This window comes from Dysidea avara, chromosome 2, assembly GCF_963678975.1.
Source record: "Dysidea avara chromosome 2, odDysAvar1.4, whole genome shotgun sequence".
Lineage (NCBI taxonomy): Eukaryota > Metazoa > Porifera > Demospongiae > Dictyoceratida > Dysideidae > Dysidea > Dysidea avara.
In genome coordinates this window covers 10204588-10223513 of record NC_089273.1, presented here as the reverse complement: position 1 = coordinate 10223513, position 18926 = coordinate 10204588, and the positions used below count along the sequence as shown (strand labels likewise).

General features: G+C 37.9%; 1 pseudogene; it reads left to right on the top strand.

Annotated features, from left to right (window-relative positions):
- The first annotated feature begins 1100 nt into the window (after positions 1-1100).
- Positions 1101-18255, top strand: LOC136247794 (uncharacterized; annotated as a pseudogene).
- Positions 18256-18926: the final 671 nt, after the last annotated feature.

Here is an 18926-nt window from a genome sequence, read left to right as displayed (position 1 = left end):
CTAGTTGCGTATCTCTGTAAATGTGTATACTGTATACTTTGCAATAAAAAACTGCTGATTAGTGGGTCAGGCATATACCCAGCCTTTCATGGTTACCAGGACTTTTCTGCTGTATTTATCAGAGCTAACGGTATTTTAAACTTACAGGTTGAGCTTCAGGGATACACCATATATGTACAAATTTTGGAGGGATGTATAGGAATTTGCAGTTGCCTGGCTTTCTGCCAAATTTTCATCCTCAAAATTTCAGGGTTAACTTTATGCTTTTAAATAGGTAACTTCAGTGGAAAACAAGTGATCCTCAAAATAAAACCGTGAAAATCATGTAACTTGAAAAAATTTGTACATAATAATTGTAACTGGATTTGCAAAAAGGGGTCTACCCAGTTTACCATCTTTGACAATTCATAACTTCAGTAGTGTGGGAAAAGTTATTACCTTAAAATTTGGTCAGTAGTGTGCACCAACATACAGTAGGTTAATGGATGGTGAAACTGTCAGGCTTGTATCTGTCTTGATCATGAGATTATGGTCTTCCAAGTTAAGAGAATTGGATGTGTGTGGACGTGACTGGAAGACCCCTTTTCTCAAATCCGGTCACAATTATAGTATTAACCTAACAATAATAAGGTAGAGTGACCAAAATCTTGTTTCAAAGTACAAACACATAAATCTTACATTTTTCTCCATCTTTTTTATCTTTTCTTCATTTAAGTGGTTGCTCAGCTGCAGTACACACCAAAATTAATTTTATGTTATGAATTCTCGAAAGAATGTAAATCTGATGTGCGCAGTATACCCTTTCCACATATTCCATGTACCTTTTGGTTGTAGCTATGAAATCGGAATTATATACAGTATCCAACAAAACAGGTGTTTATGTAACCAAGAGTTAATAATAGTAGGGAGGGAGAGTGTCTAACGCTCAATAGGCCTGTATAAAATGAGCGCGTAAGACAATCTGGCTTCTTGGCCAGACATGTTGATTGCATGAAGGGAGATGTGAAATGAGGCACGCCGCAGAAGGACGTTATCGATACTACTAGCTGTTCACGAATCAGTCTCGTGAGCAACGTGCGAGGTAGCGTGTGCAATCAAACATGTCGATTTGTGATGAACAGCCCTCGGTACTGGCCGAAATTGAAGCAGAAACAGTTCAGCCTAGCAAGAAGAAGCGTCAGAGAAGATCAATGAGGAAAAGCGGAGATAAAGCACGCTCGGAAGCACAGGTAGAATTGCATCACGAATCTACCGTTCAGCCACGTCCCGAGGTAACGCCCAAGAAGAGGCGTCAGTCAAGGAGTGATGAGCCGGAAGTAACCAAGAAGTGTCAAACGAAAGCAATGGCAAGGAAAAGAAGCGCCGCCGATGAAACACAGCCTGGAGAATCCCAACCTAAGAAAAAGCGCCAGATGAAAGTTATGAACGATTTCTCTCTGGTTCTCCCATCACTCACTGGAGTAGCCACCTTCGCATCACTGCTTTCTCACCAACTATCGATTTTGCAAGGCCATACAAAATGTGACATAACGTGTTTATTGCGGTCATCAACACTATAGGAAATTACAAAGGTATACGATAATAAGCGGGGTGCTCTACGCGCTCATTTTATACAGGCCTATTGAGTGTTAGACACTCTCCCTCCCTACTATTATTAACTCTTGATGTAACTATTAGCCAAAAGTCAATCACTACCTATGAACAATTTTCTAGTTATTATAATTATTTTAGTATATGCATAACAGCACAATCTGTACATATTCATGAAATTCTAGTATAATTGTAATGTTATTAGTAAACAGGATGATCAGTTACCAGTATGGAATTTCTAGTGTAACACTATCAATTGCATGTATACAGACATACTAACTACTGACTCTATGCTGTTGTGTGATAAACCATACATGTAGTATTGTTTGTGGTCACTATAGGACTTCATAAATATGCATGGTATTTTGTTTATCCTCTTTACCCGGATGACTTGTAAGTTGATACAGTAAACAGTATATATTTGTGACTTCTTGCATTCCACACCCGACATACTGTAGGTACTGTTGACTGTTCCACTGTTTCTTGTATTATTTCTGCTCACTAGCCAATACCATAATTATTACATGCAGGTTTCAAAAGGCCTACTCTGGAATTATACATTTTTTCCTCCAATATTAGTCAAATTAATTTTCCATTTGTGTGTTCCAACTAAACTAAACATCAGGCATGAAAGATTCTTGTGTTGATGTATGTTATGTCAATTTTGAATACAGAAAAATATAGGTGTACTACTGTGTAGTTAGATTTTAATTCTTTTTAAGTACTTTGATATTATTCTTCATCTGCCACCATAGAGAGAGTGTTTAATAAGCCAATGGAATCTCCTTTGTTTCTATATGTTAGCTACAAGCAGTTGTAGATCAGGTACTGAATTTGTATAACTGTCAAAAAGTAAGTTCCTTTGTGACTGTTTTAAATTAATATGCTTAACTCTTTGCTGGGTGACTTTTAATGCAGCTGAACTCTCTACAGGTGGACATGTAACATTAGTGAATGAGTAACTTGTTAGTTGTTACATAGTTGAACTCTACACAGGGAGACTTCACCAGACTGGTAACATAGCTAGAGGGGTATTTGTAGTGTAGCTGAACTCTTTCCTGTGTTATAATCATTCCGTTTCTATGCAGTTAAAATGGACTAAATAAAGATGCATGTGTGTATGTGTATATAATTAAGTGCATTAATTATGTGAGGGGTCAGTTTCTGTAACTATATGTACCTAAATTTGTACATGTATTGTATGATTGAGAAGCTGTAACAAATAAGAATAAACCCTTCAAATAGTACCACACTGTTGCTAAGCAGTATTTTGAGTGTGTTTAATGTTTTAAACTTGCCACTACTATAGCTATTATATTCTATATAACATCCACACAAAAGCAGCCAAGCTGTGAAAAAATGGTGTGGCCTTAAAAGCCTGGGTGAAAACGTTGTGAAGATGGTAGCCAAGAATTGGCTGCAATGATGTTAATGCTAATAAATTATTTTTAAGAATGCACACATCAGTTGTTAAAATTTACTAGCATTAAAATCATTGCAGCCATTTCCTAGCCTGGCACCACTTTTGATTTTACAACTTTTCTCCCGAGATTTTTAAGGCCACACTATTTTTTTCACAGCTTAGTTGTTTTTGTGCAGATTTCACTTATTTTTGTACTTTGGTCCCAAAACCAGTCTATGGCTGACCTTGAGGATTACAGAATTTTACTTGCATGTCTTCTGATCTATACAGACACAATGATGATCATTTAAGACAGACTTACAAAAATGTGGCTATTGCATTGCATGATTTGCTTAAATATGGTTGTATTACTTGTAAAGTGCAAGGACTTCTAATGGAACATAATTACATAGAACTTCCATAGGAAAATCTACTATTGCTTGGTTCACTTCAGTATTAATGGTAATATCTACTACTCTAATAGAGTGCACATTTTTAGGGCTTCTAATAGAACACACATAATGTTCTAGAACAATCCAATACTTCTATTGGTAGATGTATGAAATAACAAATACTAGAAATTTCATTTGTAAAACAAAAAATAAATGAGGTGATCAGCCAAGATATCAGCAGTCCAGTATAGCATATTGAATAATGCTTTATACAGTATGATAACTCACATTGAATTAATGACTCTACTAAAGGCCATGCACTCCAAATGAGTAGGCACCAGTCTATTATGCTGACATAATTTTGAGCACAGTAGGTGTCTGAAAGCATCAAGCATAATGTTAGCATAATAGGCAGAATAATTATGTCACACTGCAAGCACAAATGGATGCCAAATAAAAAGGTTGACTTACACTAATAGAACAGTCATATGGCAGTGGTTCAGGAGTAGTTATTTGGCACTACTGTTACGTATTATAGTTTACAAATTCTTATTACACAACAAGCATTATTACATTTAACCAGTTGTTCATTAGCCAAAGTTTATCATTATCCATTAGAAAGTAAAACATGGGAACTGCAGTAAAAAAAGGAGCATAATTGTGAGCATAATAGGGAACTTTTTGAGCACTGCAGCATAGCATAATAGGCAAAATTAAAAGCATAATAGGCTGGTTCCTACAAATGAGACTGTAATTTCCTGTCCTCCGCTCACATCACATCTGGGCACCCGTCATTATTATCATTACATTTTTTCCAAAATCACTTCCTGTGCTGCTATGTAGAACTTCCCATGAAGCCTTCCATTTAGCCTTGCTAAAAGCACAATGAAAACCAAAAAAGAATCATAACTCTAGTGGTTGCTAGTTAGGGTTAGCTGGCAAAGAAGGCAATTTCATACCATGGACTCCCCTTGAAATCCCCAGGAAACTACAGTCTCATTTGGAGTGGTCTAATAGGTGGACTATTTTATTATACAACATCTGTTAGACCTTGTTTACTCTTTTACCTTTTCCGGGACTATCTATCTTTAGCCAGAGTAATCCCCTACAGTTCCACATACAATGTTGCCTACAATTATGGATGGGACTCTATGTAAAAGCAAAGCATGCAAATTTCAGCTACAGTATTCCATCCAGTGAAACAGTATACTGGAATGCCTGTGCACTATTCTACTCAGATACTACTAGAATCTAAAGCTTGCATTCCTGAATGCAAATCAGAACATCCATCCTAATCCTATTGTACCATTGGAAGGATGGACAATATGAAATAGCATTGCTTGGTTACTATTTTGTCAATACCACAAAATTATGTAGCTATGCAACAAGTTTTGTTTGACAGTAAGTTTGGGCCCCTTGATAAGGACTGGAGCACTGTCGACCATCTTGTCCCATGCATGGTACAACAGGATAGGATAGACAAGGTTAGACCCTCTAAGTGAAGGACTGGGAATTCCATAGCACTGTTTTTTTTTGTCCCATGATACAGTAGTATAGGATGGACATAGGATTGTACCTCTCAGTGAAGAACTGGGTATTCCATACTACCATCCAATAGCACCCATCCTGTATCAGATAGGATAGGATAAATTGATCACCCCAACATAATGGACACTAGGACTACACCAGGGTAATTTCCAAAGATATTTTATTTCCTTTACTCAAATCACACAAGAAGAAAAGCTGTATTTCAGGTATTCGGAAATCCCCAGTAAATGTACAGAAATTCCATATTTCCAATGTTCATGAAATTTGCACATTTCCATGACATTTCCTGAAGTAGTATAGAGCACAATTTCCATGACATTTCCTAATAGCAGGATTGATGGCATTTCTTGATATTTCCTAATACAGGATAGATGAAATTTACTGACATTTCTGAAACACTGGAAGATCAAATTTTCAGAAATCTCTTGACATTTCCTGTATTCAGAATAGGTGGTGTCAAAATGCAAATTTCCAGTCTAAGAAATGTCATGTGTCAACACATTTCCTAAACACAATATAGATGGGGGACAGTATGGTGCTAGTGTGCATTATCCTCTCCACCAGTTTAGGACACATGACATTACATGGCATTTCCCAGGGGTGGATCCAGGAGCTGGCAAGGGGAGGGACACAAACAGGCTAAGTTGTAGGTGGTTGGGGAGAGCCAGATTCTCTTGTTAGTTACTGAATTTTTGAAACAGCAAATAATCACCTCTTAGTGGTGTCTCACTGTTGATTTTTGCCATTTAGGCCTTTTACAGATGGTTGTGAAGTCTTAAAAGTTGTTTTAAAGGCTCTGAATGTCTTAAGCAACAGCAACACAATAATTATTTTTAGTACACACGAAGGTGCTGGGAGACTATTTCATAGCTAGTTTGACTTTGGTTTTCTTTGGTTTCAGGCGAATTTGTAATAAATGCTAGTAAAATGTTTTATAAACTGATCTTGGCCTGACATGAAGTTTAGTATTTTAATCAGAAGTAGCTATGGCTGGCTCCTCCACAAGGTGAGGGGGGGGGGGGGCATTTGCCCCAAATTCCCCATCCTGGATCCGCCATTGTTTCCTAAATGATAAGAAACAAACAGCATTAGTACATTACAGCTAGCTAGCTTACCTACTTTAACAGAGTTTGCAAAATGTACAAGAAACCTATATTATCAAGATACTATTTCATTATGGGTTTGGGTTATCACATATCCTGCTAATGTAGGAAATGTCCAGTAAATATGATATTTCTTGAAATTTACATGATATGTCCTTAGCCTATAATGGAGCCAGTCTATAATGTACCTTATATATTGGGAATGCATTTCCAAATACACAGATTACACAGACCCCTTATCCTAATCTGTAAAGTGCTACAGTAATCAGGTATGACAGCAGTTGGAGTGACAATCTTGGACTAAAATGTCACTGCATGCCATGTGTCCTAAATATCATGTAAATGTCAAATTTCTGAATAGTATAGGAAATCTCACTACATGCCATGTGTCCATGACAGTGACAGATCTGGGAGGGGAGGGCTGGCACAGGGGGCACATGCTCCCCCCTTCATCCCTTTCAGAAAAAATTGCATACAAGATGAGATACTCTAATAGAGCAGTCACCCTAATAAAGCAGTCACAGCGTTCATGAGGCAGTGTAGCTTAACTATGAAGCTATGAATAAGGATCTGAATAAAGATTCTTATATACTTCATAGTAAATACAATTGGTAAAGGGCAGTCATTATTGCTGTAACCTTTTTTTTGCTGTTCAACTTTTCAGCAAAGTGTACCCCCCTTTCCAAACTCTGGATCCACCCCTACATGACTTAGGAAATCTCATGTGAATGTCAAATTTCTGAATAGTGTAGGAAATCTCACTACATGCCATGTGTCCTTGACTTAGGAAATCTCATGTAAATGTCAAATTTCTGAATGCATGCAGGAAATCTAACAACATGTCAAATTTTTGGCAGAGGAAATGTCCAGACACATGAAAATTCCAATGTTTTAGGAAATATCACATATGACATTTACAGTATATAGGTTTACTCTCCAGGTTTTATATAGTAAATTCAACAATGACACTTCCTGTGCATTTCCATGCTGATTTTTGGTCCGGAAATGTCACTTTCCTTTGTCAATGGTTCATAGTATATATTTCAGGGGTGGTTAGCAAGGGGTTGCACTAGGGTAGGAGGTGTGTATTATGGAATAAGGAGTCCACAGCTCCCCAGAAGCTAAAGCTATTTCATATGTATTAGGATTGAAATTTAGTGGCACAGTTGTTATGATACTGCTTCTAAGTGGACTGAAGAGTTGCTTAGGGATAAGTGACAGTGATGAGAATACTTCAGCTAGCCTAAAGAATGTCATACAAAAGACCATGTACATTTCATTTGCAAATATTCTTGGCAGGTACCCATGTATGGAATAGTGCTGCAGATGCTAGTTTTATTCTCAACAACTGCACGTGGAGGATTCCCAATAGTCAATAGTGTTATTTTTTGTGACTCTTCTGTTAGAACATTAAACTGACTGCTCTATTAGAGTATCTTGACCTTGTATATTTTTTGGAGCACATGCCTTCTGTGCCTTTCTTGGATCCACCACTGTATTTAGGAGAGAGCTTGTGAGTGTCTAACCAGAATACATTTGGTAAAAAATATTTCAACAAGAAACACATCAGCTTTGTGTTAGAGCAAAGGTTTGACCTTATCATCACCTATCATCAAGAGAAGTGTATAATGATCAAAAGTGAACTTGAGCAATGCTATTGTATTTTCTGTACTTTTATGTTGCCATAGTTTACTAATATTATTAATTTTGGATTTCCTTCTGCAAGTCCATGAGGTTCCCAGAGCAATAGAAAGTTGAAGAATTTAAAATGCCTCCCTATTATAGTCCAAAATTTTTTCTTGGATCAAGAAAAGAAATGTCTAACAGTTTACAGATACCTTAATTAAAGTCCTAAAGCATCACATGATGAAGGAACTATTGCAATGTATCTATAGTAATATCTCTCATCCTTCCCCTAGTACCTCATTCAATTATCATCTGCTGCAGCACTTCGATTATACCTATGCAGAAATCATCTATACACGTAGTGTGGTTTCTACAAATATTAGCATGTAAAATACAGTAGTGTGTTTGTGTGTTGTTGTATATGGAGTGTATGTTGGCTGTAGCTACAGTTTAGTTATGAAAGTCATCACTAACAAGTCCTTCACGATACTCACTGTGGTTATGAGATTGCTCAGGAATGTTCAGCAAGTGCACATCACATGAACAATCTGGTTTTTTACTACATGCCAAAGCTGCCTTTCCTTAGTAGTGAGCAATATCATCATGAGGTTACAGTTACATGTGTGGGTGAGGAAATGGTAAAACACCATTGTACTGAAGTGAAGTAATATGGTAGTGATCATTACATTAGTGGTTATGGAAAATGTGCTGTCACAACTTTGATACCAGACTCCCATGTGGAAAGATTTAAAAGAATAAGTTCTTGGATGCTTAAAAATTTGTTTTTGTATGGTTCACTAGCTACACTAAAGAAAACCAGAAACATTGCTGAAATTGTTAATCTTATGCTGGCATTAACTGCATAATTATAATGCAAGGAATATGTTCCTAATTACAATAATTATGTACTGCAATCCAGTTGGCCAATGGTAAAAATTGTCTTTTTGTGAACCCTGGAATGCATCTATCAATGGCTTCAAAGTTTGAATCATGCCAACCATCTTGTATACATTAAGATGAAATTAAAAGGAATCAATTTAAGAACAACACAAGACATAAAGTATGGTAAACTTTACACCAAACAATGGAACGCTGGCATCATCAGACCACACTACATGTTGATGACCACTTGGTAGTTCAACTATAGTAGAATAAGAGAACAACACTGTTAGTAATAGTAGTAGGAATTGTTTTGGTATTGTTGCTACATCTTCTCAACCTCTCAGCTACTAATGGAACTATCAATGGAATAATTACTTTTTTATGCTAACATTGTTAGTACCAATAACTCTATTTTCCTGGTAAATGACAATGCGTTTAAACCTCTTAAAGTGTCTATCTCTTTCATCAACTTAGATTTGGGTATTGAAGCATGTTATTGCAATGGGATAGACAGTTATGCTAAGATGTGGCTACAGTTATTCTTTCCATTGTATCTGATATTAATAGCTACTTTCATTATCAAAGCAAGTCACTACTTCTACAGAATACAATGACTAACATATACTAGATCTCTTCCTGTACTAGCTACATTGTTCCTACTATCCTATAGAGGTATCCTCAGAGCTGTATCATGAGAGTGATGGGACAGTAGTACACTTCATACACCTAAATGATCCAAATACCATGCTAAGTCCCTGTTGACATTGTGAACACAAGATACCACTCCTATTAAACTGACACTGTATCAGCAAGTCAGGATTAGACAATTTGAGTGCTGATGAGTGTGGTAAACAATAATCCATAAAGCAATTAGTGGATGAAAAGTACTTGGTTATGTTTGACAATACTTGACTAGATGCCTAGCTATTAGCAGGACGTTTGATGGTTGCAAAATCTATGTAACAGGTATCAACATGTAAATTGCTTCTACGTAAAAGTGGATCACAGTCACACACTACATTATTCAGCATAAAACCTACCGGACATTTCATGAGTTGTACATAAAAGGTATCATATAGAGAGTATGCATATCTGGTTGTGCTGTTAAGAGCAATTCATATTCTTTAGTTGTATTTGAAACAATAGTAAAATTACAAACTTCGTTTAATACAGTTGTCACATCAGTGTGATGGGCAACTCTGCAAGCTGATTCGGGTAAAGATTTGGCATAAAGAAGAGACATTTCTTTACTACCAGGTATTGCAGGTTTGTTTTTAACACTTGTCCAGGGTACACAGGTCCCAATACATCAAGACTACAGTTATATTTTTTATCCTGTGAACAAAGGCATATTCTAATATGAGTAACCAAAGGATCAGAATGGTTAAAAACTTTACAAATCTTTTTATTCACACTTCGAAAAGGGTGGTAGCTAGCATACGCTGCATTAGGTAGCCATTTGCAGTGGTTGTTATGGTGATACAAATACATAGTTATCAGATGCTGCAGTTGCATTAAATTTTTTGTTTTCAATTAAGGTAAAAGAATAGTGGTCAGTTGGTGGTGGAGTACTTGAAGTATTGCTGGAGGAAATGTACTGAGACATTCCGAGACATTCCATTATCAGCAAATCTTATGTTAGTACATTCTCCAACTAGAACATAGCTAGTATTTGGATTAAACTATTAGTTGATCACAATCATTGCAATGAAATCAATCTTCCCCTTTAATTGTTATTATACTACTTGAAAAAACAAAATATTGAGCTTGCCGTATTGCCCTGTATGTTTAATGTTCCATTCATAGCCACAAGTGTAGCAGAGTAGTGCATTACACATCTGTTATTCAGCATGGTGTAAAATTGATATATGTGACCGAATTTTGGAAAATCACCCATATGGGCACATCTGACACCTAAAAGAATTAATGATCAAATCACAAACTTTATAGTGCAAATTTATCTGTTAATGATTGTAAACCATTCTCAAAACCTTAAAATTCTTGAAATATTTTTAAAACTGTTCCCTGCTCTTATTAACAACCCACTAAACATGAAAATTCTAATTATTTCAAGCCAAAGCTGGTTCCCATTTCTGGTAAGCACCCTACTATGATTACAATACCACGATGATAAGTTGTGACCATCAACTACGACAAATAATCAAAAACACATAGCAGGTATGAGTTTGTTCAAACAAAATATACAATCTTTAATTTTGGCTACTGAATTACATAACAGGTGGAATATCTATTACAATTATAGCTTTATTTTTCATTGGATACTTCCATAGCCAGTCTTTGTTTCATGTGCATCTACATATGCAAAAGTATAGTTCTCAATCCACAAATAGTTTAAATTATAATAAACTAAGGAGAGTTGAATAACAGGTTCATCATAGCTGACAATATCATAAAATACGGAGTGAAATATTTTAATATTAACTGTGCAGGGGCGGATCCAGGAGCCAGCAAGGGGAGGGGCACAAACAGGCTAAGTTGTAGGTGGTTGGGGAGATCCAGATTCTCTTGCTAGTTGCTGCATTTTTGAAGCAGCAAATAATCACCTCTGTAGTGTCTCACTGATGATTTTTGCCACTTTGGCCTTTGAAGATGGTTGTGAAGTCTTAAAAACTGTTAAAGGGCTACAAACGTCTTAAACAGCAACACAATAATTAATTTTAGAGGCGCTTAGCACGCACGAAGTTACAATTTAACAGCTAGTTTGACATTGCTTTGCTTCAGTTTCAGGTGAAATTGTAATAAGTGCTAGTAAAATGTGCATATTTTCATGAGTTATATAGCTAAGCTGATCTTGGCCTGACATAAAGTTTAGTATTTTAACCACAAGTATGGCTGGCTCTTCCACAAGGTGAGGGGGGGGAATTTGCCCCAAATGCCCTATCCTGGATCCGCCATTGCTGTGTACAGAGTTTGGTACAATGTAATGGAAAGTAGCAAACCAAACACTGCTTAAAGATTCTTAGTTTACTAATTTGTTAAGCTGCTTTACAATAGTTGTACCCAGTTATACTGATAGTAAAATATCAGTAACTTTTGGCATATGGAACATGTTGTAACACTCTCAGTAAAACATCAGTGAATGTGGGTTTACTGAAAAGTTACTAAAAGAGTAAATTGTGAACTGTTCCATATCCTGGAGATGTACTACTCTAGTAAACTAAGAAACTTTAAGCAGTGAAACCTTGAATACTCGCTCATCATCATTTAGTGGACATTGCAATACATGTCTAACAAGGAAGTTGCTGATAGTATATAGTTGTCCTATTCATCATGGCAGTTGTATTATGATCATGCACAAGGATATGCCTTTTCCACAATAAACCATTGATGCTAAATTAACTACAATATCATCCAAGTGACATTCTCCCAGCAAATTCTATCCTGCTATACTATATTTGGTTATATAATATATGTTGCAGTAGAATAAAATTTACATTGATGATGTTGCAGTGGATGCAATTGTGCAAGTGCAATGTGGCTAAAGAAGTAAGTTCATTTGTGTGGTTCAGTTGAATCTTGATGGATAAACCTAGTCTCGTGCCCAGACCGCTTTTTTTCTTTTTGTGTGGGGGCGGAGAAAAAAAAGTGTCTGGTGGATCTCCAATACATTTTTAGTGCAGCCAGATCTACAACTTTTGGGGATCGTTGATTAGTGGTGATGGATAGCAAAGGCTTGTTAACGAAGCGACAATAGGAAATACGGCGCGTGTACCCAAGGATGCAGCCTTGCTAAGCAAACGCGCACCGTATTTCCTATTGTCGCTTCGTTAACAAACCTTTGCTATTCATTTATTTTTATTTATTTATTGTTACTGGGCAGACGGCAATTACCGATGCGCCCAGGGGGCGATCAACACCCCAAAGAAATCACACATACACATAAGATATACAGCAAACAATTAGATAGACAATAAGTAATTAGTAAATGTATCTATGTTTTCTGATTCTATGACAGATACTGGCAAGCTGTTCCAATCTTTGATTGTTCTTGGAAAAAAGCATGTTGATAATATCTGGACCGTGTACTGGGTTGGATAAAGTGGTGAGTGTGGTGGTGTCTGGTGGATCGTTCATCACCACTAATCAACGATCCCCAAAAGTTGTAGTTCTGGCTGCACAAAAAATGTTTTGGAGATCCACCAGACCCTTTTTTCTCTGCCCCCACACAATAAGAAAAAAAAGTGGTCTGGGCACGAGACTAGGATAAACCATGCCCATGGCCAGTAATTTTTTTTTTAACCCTAACCATGACCAGTAATTTTTTCGCATTGCGGACCCTAACCATGGCCAGTAATTTTTTTTTCCGCATTACTGACCCTAACCATGGCCAGTAATGGTGAAATTACTGGAAGACGCAATAGCAATGGATAAATCTGTATAACAATCTAGTGATGACAAGATTTCGGTATTCCCAGATAACACAAAATTGTGAACATTCTTAATCATCTTATAAACGCTATCGCATAGCTCTTTCGTGAGCCACGCCCACTTATCGCGTTACAAACATTGCAATTCCAAAGTGGAACTCCCTTTTTAAAGTCTGGATTTACTCAACACGAATCGAACGCTCAAAACGTAGTCTCGCTCGCTCGAGACTAGCCGAAACACAGCTCTTATCTAGGGTTTCCAATGTAAAAATTTGACTTCTTCAAAATGATTTGCTAACTGCTGTTACATGTTGGACTAACTCTCACTTGAATACAGCTGCAGTGGCAATAAATTCCATCGCCATAATTATTGGGGTAGAAATCGATCTAAATATCTGCAAAATCCGATATTACAAGCTGTAACTCTCAGAAGCCTTGATCTTTTATCGCAATACTGGAGTTCAACCTTCCTCTGTGAGTAAACCTTCGCCTAAAAGTATTGATAGTTTGATTGGTGAGGTAGGATTCCTTTCGCTGCATCATTTGAGCACGAATTTGGGCTCCAAGAACGGGTTTTCATCAACGGACAACAAATGATTGATAGCCCAAACTTCCTCACACCACAGTAGTAATCATCCATCGACAAAGAAGTCACATGCAAAGTATGGTTAAGTTGTGACGCCTCTAACCATCTGGGTGAGCATGATATAGGGCAAAATTTGCAGGAAATCACACCTTGACTACATAACTTGCCTACTTATAAATTAACTGCTTACAAATAGAAATTTTAACGTAAAACAACTGTATGATCCCTAAAGTACGGCTAAAAGTGAAGTTATCGGTATCGTAGTCAGGAATCTTAAAATAAAATTTAATGGCGCTAAGAAAATTACAGTTGAGCTCACGTGATTTCTGCCATCTAAACAGTTGATGTCTTATGCAGTGCTACAACAATTGTGATTTTATCCCTCAATACAAACATTGCCTGCCCAGTAATAATAAACAAATGAATTTAGGCAGTTTATCACTACCAACCATACCCAAGCCTAATCACATGAGCCTGATTGAACTAGGCTAAGTGCGTTTGTTGCTGAATTGCAGCGACGATAACTTCGCTATTAGTTATAGTAGGGACCACAAAGGAGTAGGCGTGGCCCACGAATTAATATCACCCAAAAAACAGCCTCAATTTCCCCTAACGACGATCAGGCAGTATTGGTTAGGTGAAACTAAGCCCAAAAAAGCTTTCAGATCGACCCGAAATGCTTTCAACAAGTTGCTACGGAATTTTAAAAATTATTTATTTAACGGAATTTTCTACTGACTGAGTAAGTAACTGACTGACTGTGCTAGAGCAGATGTGTCCAACAAGTACTTCTATTCTGTTTTTACTGATGAAGATTGTTCTGATTTAAGTTCTTTGAGAACCACTAGTAAATTATCATCTATTGTCGAATCAATTACCTTTACTACTCAAGATGTCTATCAAGAATTATTACAATTAAATCTTAATAAAGCTTGTGGTCCTGATTTATTAACTCTGCAGATATTAAAAAGAAGTGCTGATTTTATATGTGAGTCCCTATGTAATTTGTTTAATCAAAGTATGTCAATGGGTTTACTTCCCAAAGATTGGACTACAGCAAACGTTGTACCTATTCACAAAAAAGGAGATCGTAGAGTTGCAGCAAATTACAGACCCATCAGCTTAACATCTATTGTGGTGAAGATTATGGAGAGAATTATTTGTAGGAAACTAACAGAAGTTCTGGAAAAATCAAATCGCTTAAGTGATGCACAGTTTGGTTTTCGTTCCCGTCGTTCAACAGTATCATTACTCTTGCCTGCTGTACATGATTGGAGTCTATGTTTGGAACTACGTAGTAGTGTACGTTGTGTCTTGCTAGATTTTGCTAAGGCCTTTGACTCCGTGGCCCATGAGCATCTTCTTCTTAAATTACAGTTATTGGGTATTGATGGTAAGCTACTGCAATGGATACGCTCCTTTTTAACACACAGATGGCAACGTGTTGTTGTGAATGGTGCTTATTCGGATTGGTTAAGTGTTAAATCAGGAGTTCCTCAAGGGTCTGTTTTAGGCCCCTTGTTGTTTTTACTATATATTGACGATTTGCACAGTGTTGTCAAGCACTCTAAATTGAAACTCTACGCAGATGATGTCACCTTGTACAAGGAAATTAAGTGTGAATCTGACTGTAAATTGTTACAAGAGGACCTTGATTGCATTTGTGATTGGGCAGACAAGTGGCAACTTCGATTGAATGCATCCAAGTGTGACGCTTTTCTTATTTCAAATAAACGTAAAAAAATATTTTATGATTATTTCATAAACCGCTCTCTTCTATCCTGGAAATCCTCTGTGAAATATTTGGGAGTTTTCTTTCAATCAAGTTTGTCATGGTCACACCACTGCAAGTATGTTGCAGCCAAAGCCAGCAAGTCCTTGAATTTTCTATGTCACACTTTATGGGGTGCTACAACTGAGGTCAAATCCATGGTCTATAAGTCTTTAGTGCGACCTTCACTAGAGTACGCTTGCACTGTGTGGAATCCTCACACTGTTTCTGATAAGTCCACAGTGGAATCTGTCCAACGACGTGCTGCACGTTGGGCCTGTGGAAGTCGTTGGTCACCGTTACATAAGTGTTGGAATAAATCTTCTAATGCTTGTTTACAAGAGTTACACTGGCCAACACTGTCATCTCGAAGGAATTATTTGAGCGTGACTATGCTTTATGACATCCTAAAAGGTAGGTACGATTCTTTGAAGCTATCAAATTACTGTAATTTCAATACATCCTGTACCCGAGCGCATCCTCTCACCCTTGTTCCGCTACAGTCTTCTATCAATTCTCATAGACATTCTTTCTTTGTGAACACTGTTTTCTTATGGAACACTCTATCGTGTGATGTATTTGATCTCAGCTCATCTAAGTTTCGCCAAGCTGTGTATAAACTGTTTTGTTGTATTTAATTTATATGTGTATGTGTTCTTTCTTGGTTTTTGTAGCTGTGTTTTCTCTGTATTTGTCCCCTCCGTTTTTGGTTTTGTATCTTCTAGGGAAACACCCTTGTACAGGCTCTGCCTTTTGGTGTCACCCTGTCTTTTTTGACAAATCAGATAAATAATAATAATAATAATACTGACTGATACCTTCAGACAAGCATAACTCGATAACGGCTAAGGCTGTGGGCTTGATTTTTTCACTGTTCGACGTCGCTTCATCCCTACAGGTGCCTTTTGGCATACCATCTGGTTCTACTTGGGGTACTTAGAGATAATGAGTTACTCTCTAGAATTTCTATGGATATAATTACATGAAAATATCAAGGAGAAAACATCCTGACCACCTGGTAGACTCCTGTAAGCGTTCGAGCGTAAATCGGATGGCTGCAGGTTCGAGGCTACCTAGGTCCAGTCATGGATTTTTTCTCCTTTCTCCAACTTTTCAAACACACCTTAAGTAGCTAAAGTCTAGCAGCTAAAGTCTTTGAACAGGCTGTAGGACCAGGTGTCCTACAGACCTTCAGCACTTGTGCTGTAAAGCATTAATAAATAAATAAATACCGCAGTACATACAATGCATTCTTCATGGACTTACCAGTGTCCTCCTTTGTGTCCCATTCATCTTTGCTCACAACGAAAAGTGTCAATTTGGCGATGGCACGTGATGGCTTCCCTTCACGTAACGGAAATCGTCCGTATTTTTCATAGCGGTTATTTTTATAGCAGAGGTGCTTGTCAAACAGTTCTTGATTCTTATTGTTGTGTAATGGGTTGAACACAGCCAACAACGAAGCGTAATATATAGATACTTCACTTTTCATACGATAATTGATATAACTGGGGCGCGCGGCATCATTTCTTTCGAAATGCGTCTCGGTGTGCAGAGGTGCTTTTCGAACAGTTCTTGATTCGAAAATGCTGCGTAATGGGTTGAATATAGCTGACAACGAAGCGTAATGGATACTTCACTCTTCATACGATAATTGGGGGGCGCGGCGCCATTTCAGATGCGGTATGCGTGGGTTCACCAGTCATAATAATTATCTATTTGCAAAAAAAGTTAACAAACAAGTACAAAGAAAACTTTGGAATTTTCAACTAGAGTAGGGACCATAGCACATCGATAAAAAGTACTGAAACAAGCTGGAGTAGTGCACAATATTAAATCACAGTAAAACAACAAGAAGTGTTATATCCCTACTGTGCATTTCCATTATATATGGTATCTTGAGCACAGTAGGGATATAACACTTCTTGTTGTTTTACTGTGATTTAATAACGTGCACTACTCCAGCTTGTTTCAGTACTTTTTGTCGATGTGCTATGGTCCCTACTCTAGTTGAAAATTCCAAATTTTTCTTTGTACTTGTTTTTCACCAAGATGTCAATTTTTAAACAGTTGAGTGGACAAGTTATGTAGTCAAGGTGTGATTACCAGCACATTTTCCCCTATATCACGCTCACCCAAATGGTTAGAGGCGTAACAACTTAACCATACTCTTGAGATCAGAAATGGTCTCTCTCTAAGAAACGGGCTCTTGAGATCAGAAATGGTCTCTCTTCACAGCTTCAAAAAGCTATTGATCTGAATAGTGAACCTGGAGCCTCTTCTTGGCTTCTGGCTTTACCACTGCAAGACCAGGGTTACCATCTGACAAAGCAGGAGTTCTGGGATGCTCTTCACCTGCGTTATGGATGGACTTTACTGAATACTCCTAGCCACTGTGTGTGTGGCTCGCCTTTCACTGCTGATCATGCAATGATCTGTCGACATGGTGGTTTGACCTTTGTTCGCCACAATGACCTGCGTGATACAACTGCTGAATTACTTTCAAATGTTTGTACTAATGTTGCAATTGAGCCACCACTTTAATCCCTGAGTGGCGAAGAACTTATCCCTCGATCAGCTAACTGCCAAGATGATGCCAGGGCTGACATTCATGCACGCGGATTTTGGGGGCGGCGGCAAAGTGCCTTTTTCAATGTAAGGGTTTTTCACCCAAACGCACAAAGCTACCGCAATGTTTCGATACCATCTGTGTATAGGCGTCATGAGATGCAGAAGAAGAGGGAGTATGGTGACCGTGTCCGTGAGGTGGAGTTTGCATCTTTTACTCCATTGGTGTTTGCCACAACTGGGGGCATGGGGAAGGAAGCCATCACATTTTATCGCCGGCTTGCTGAGCTCCTTTCCAAACGTAGTGCTTTATCGTACAGTAGTACTTTGGCGTGGATTCGCTGTACCCTGTCTTTCTCCTTGTTGAGGTCAGCGACGATGTGCATCCGTGGAAGCAGCTCCATCTCGTTTAGATCACCAGATGCTTCCCCGGAAATGGGCCTAACAAATGGCCCTAGGGACTTTTAGATGTCCCGCTTTTCAGTTCTTGTCCAGCACGTTTGCCTCTTGTGCTGGGGGTGGTAGGAAAGGGCATTACATCTAGCCCGGGAAAAAAACCAAAAAAAAAACCATACTTCGTATGTGACTTCTTTGTTGATGGATGATTACTACTGTGGTGTGAGGAAGTTTGGGCTATCAATCGTTTGGTGTCTGTAGACGAAAACCCATTTTTGGAGCCCAAAATCGTGCTCATATGATGCAGCGACAGGAATCTTACCTCACCAATCAAACTACCAATGCTTTTAGGTGAAGGTTTACTCATAGAGGAAGGTTGAACTCCAGTATTGCGATAAAGGATTAAGGCTTCTGAGAGTTAGAGCTCGTGGTGTCGGATTTTGCAGATATTTCGATCGATTTCTACCCCAAGAAGGAAATGGAATTTATTGCCACTGCAGCTGTATTCAAGTGAGAGTTAGTCCAACAAGTAACAGCAGTTAGCACATTATTTTGAAGAAGTCGAAATTTTACATTGGATACCCTATCTTATCGCACGCCTCGGCTTTAATTAAACCGGGTCAAATCGGGTCACATCCGGTCTGACCCGGATTGCTATCCGGGTCAGTGGGTCA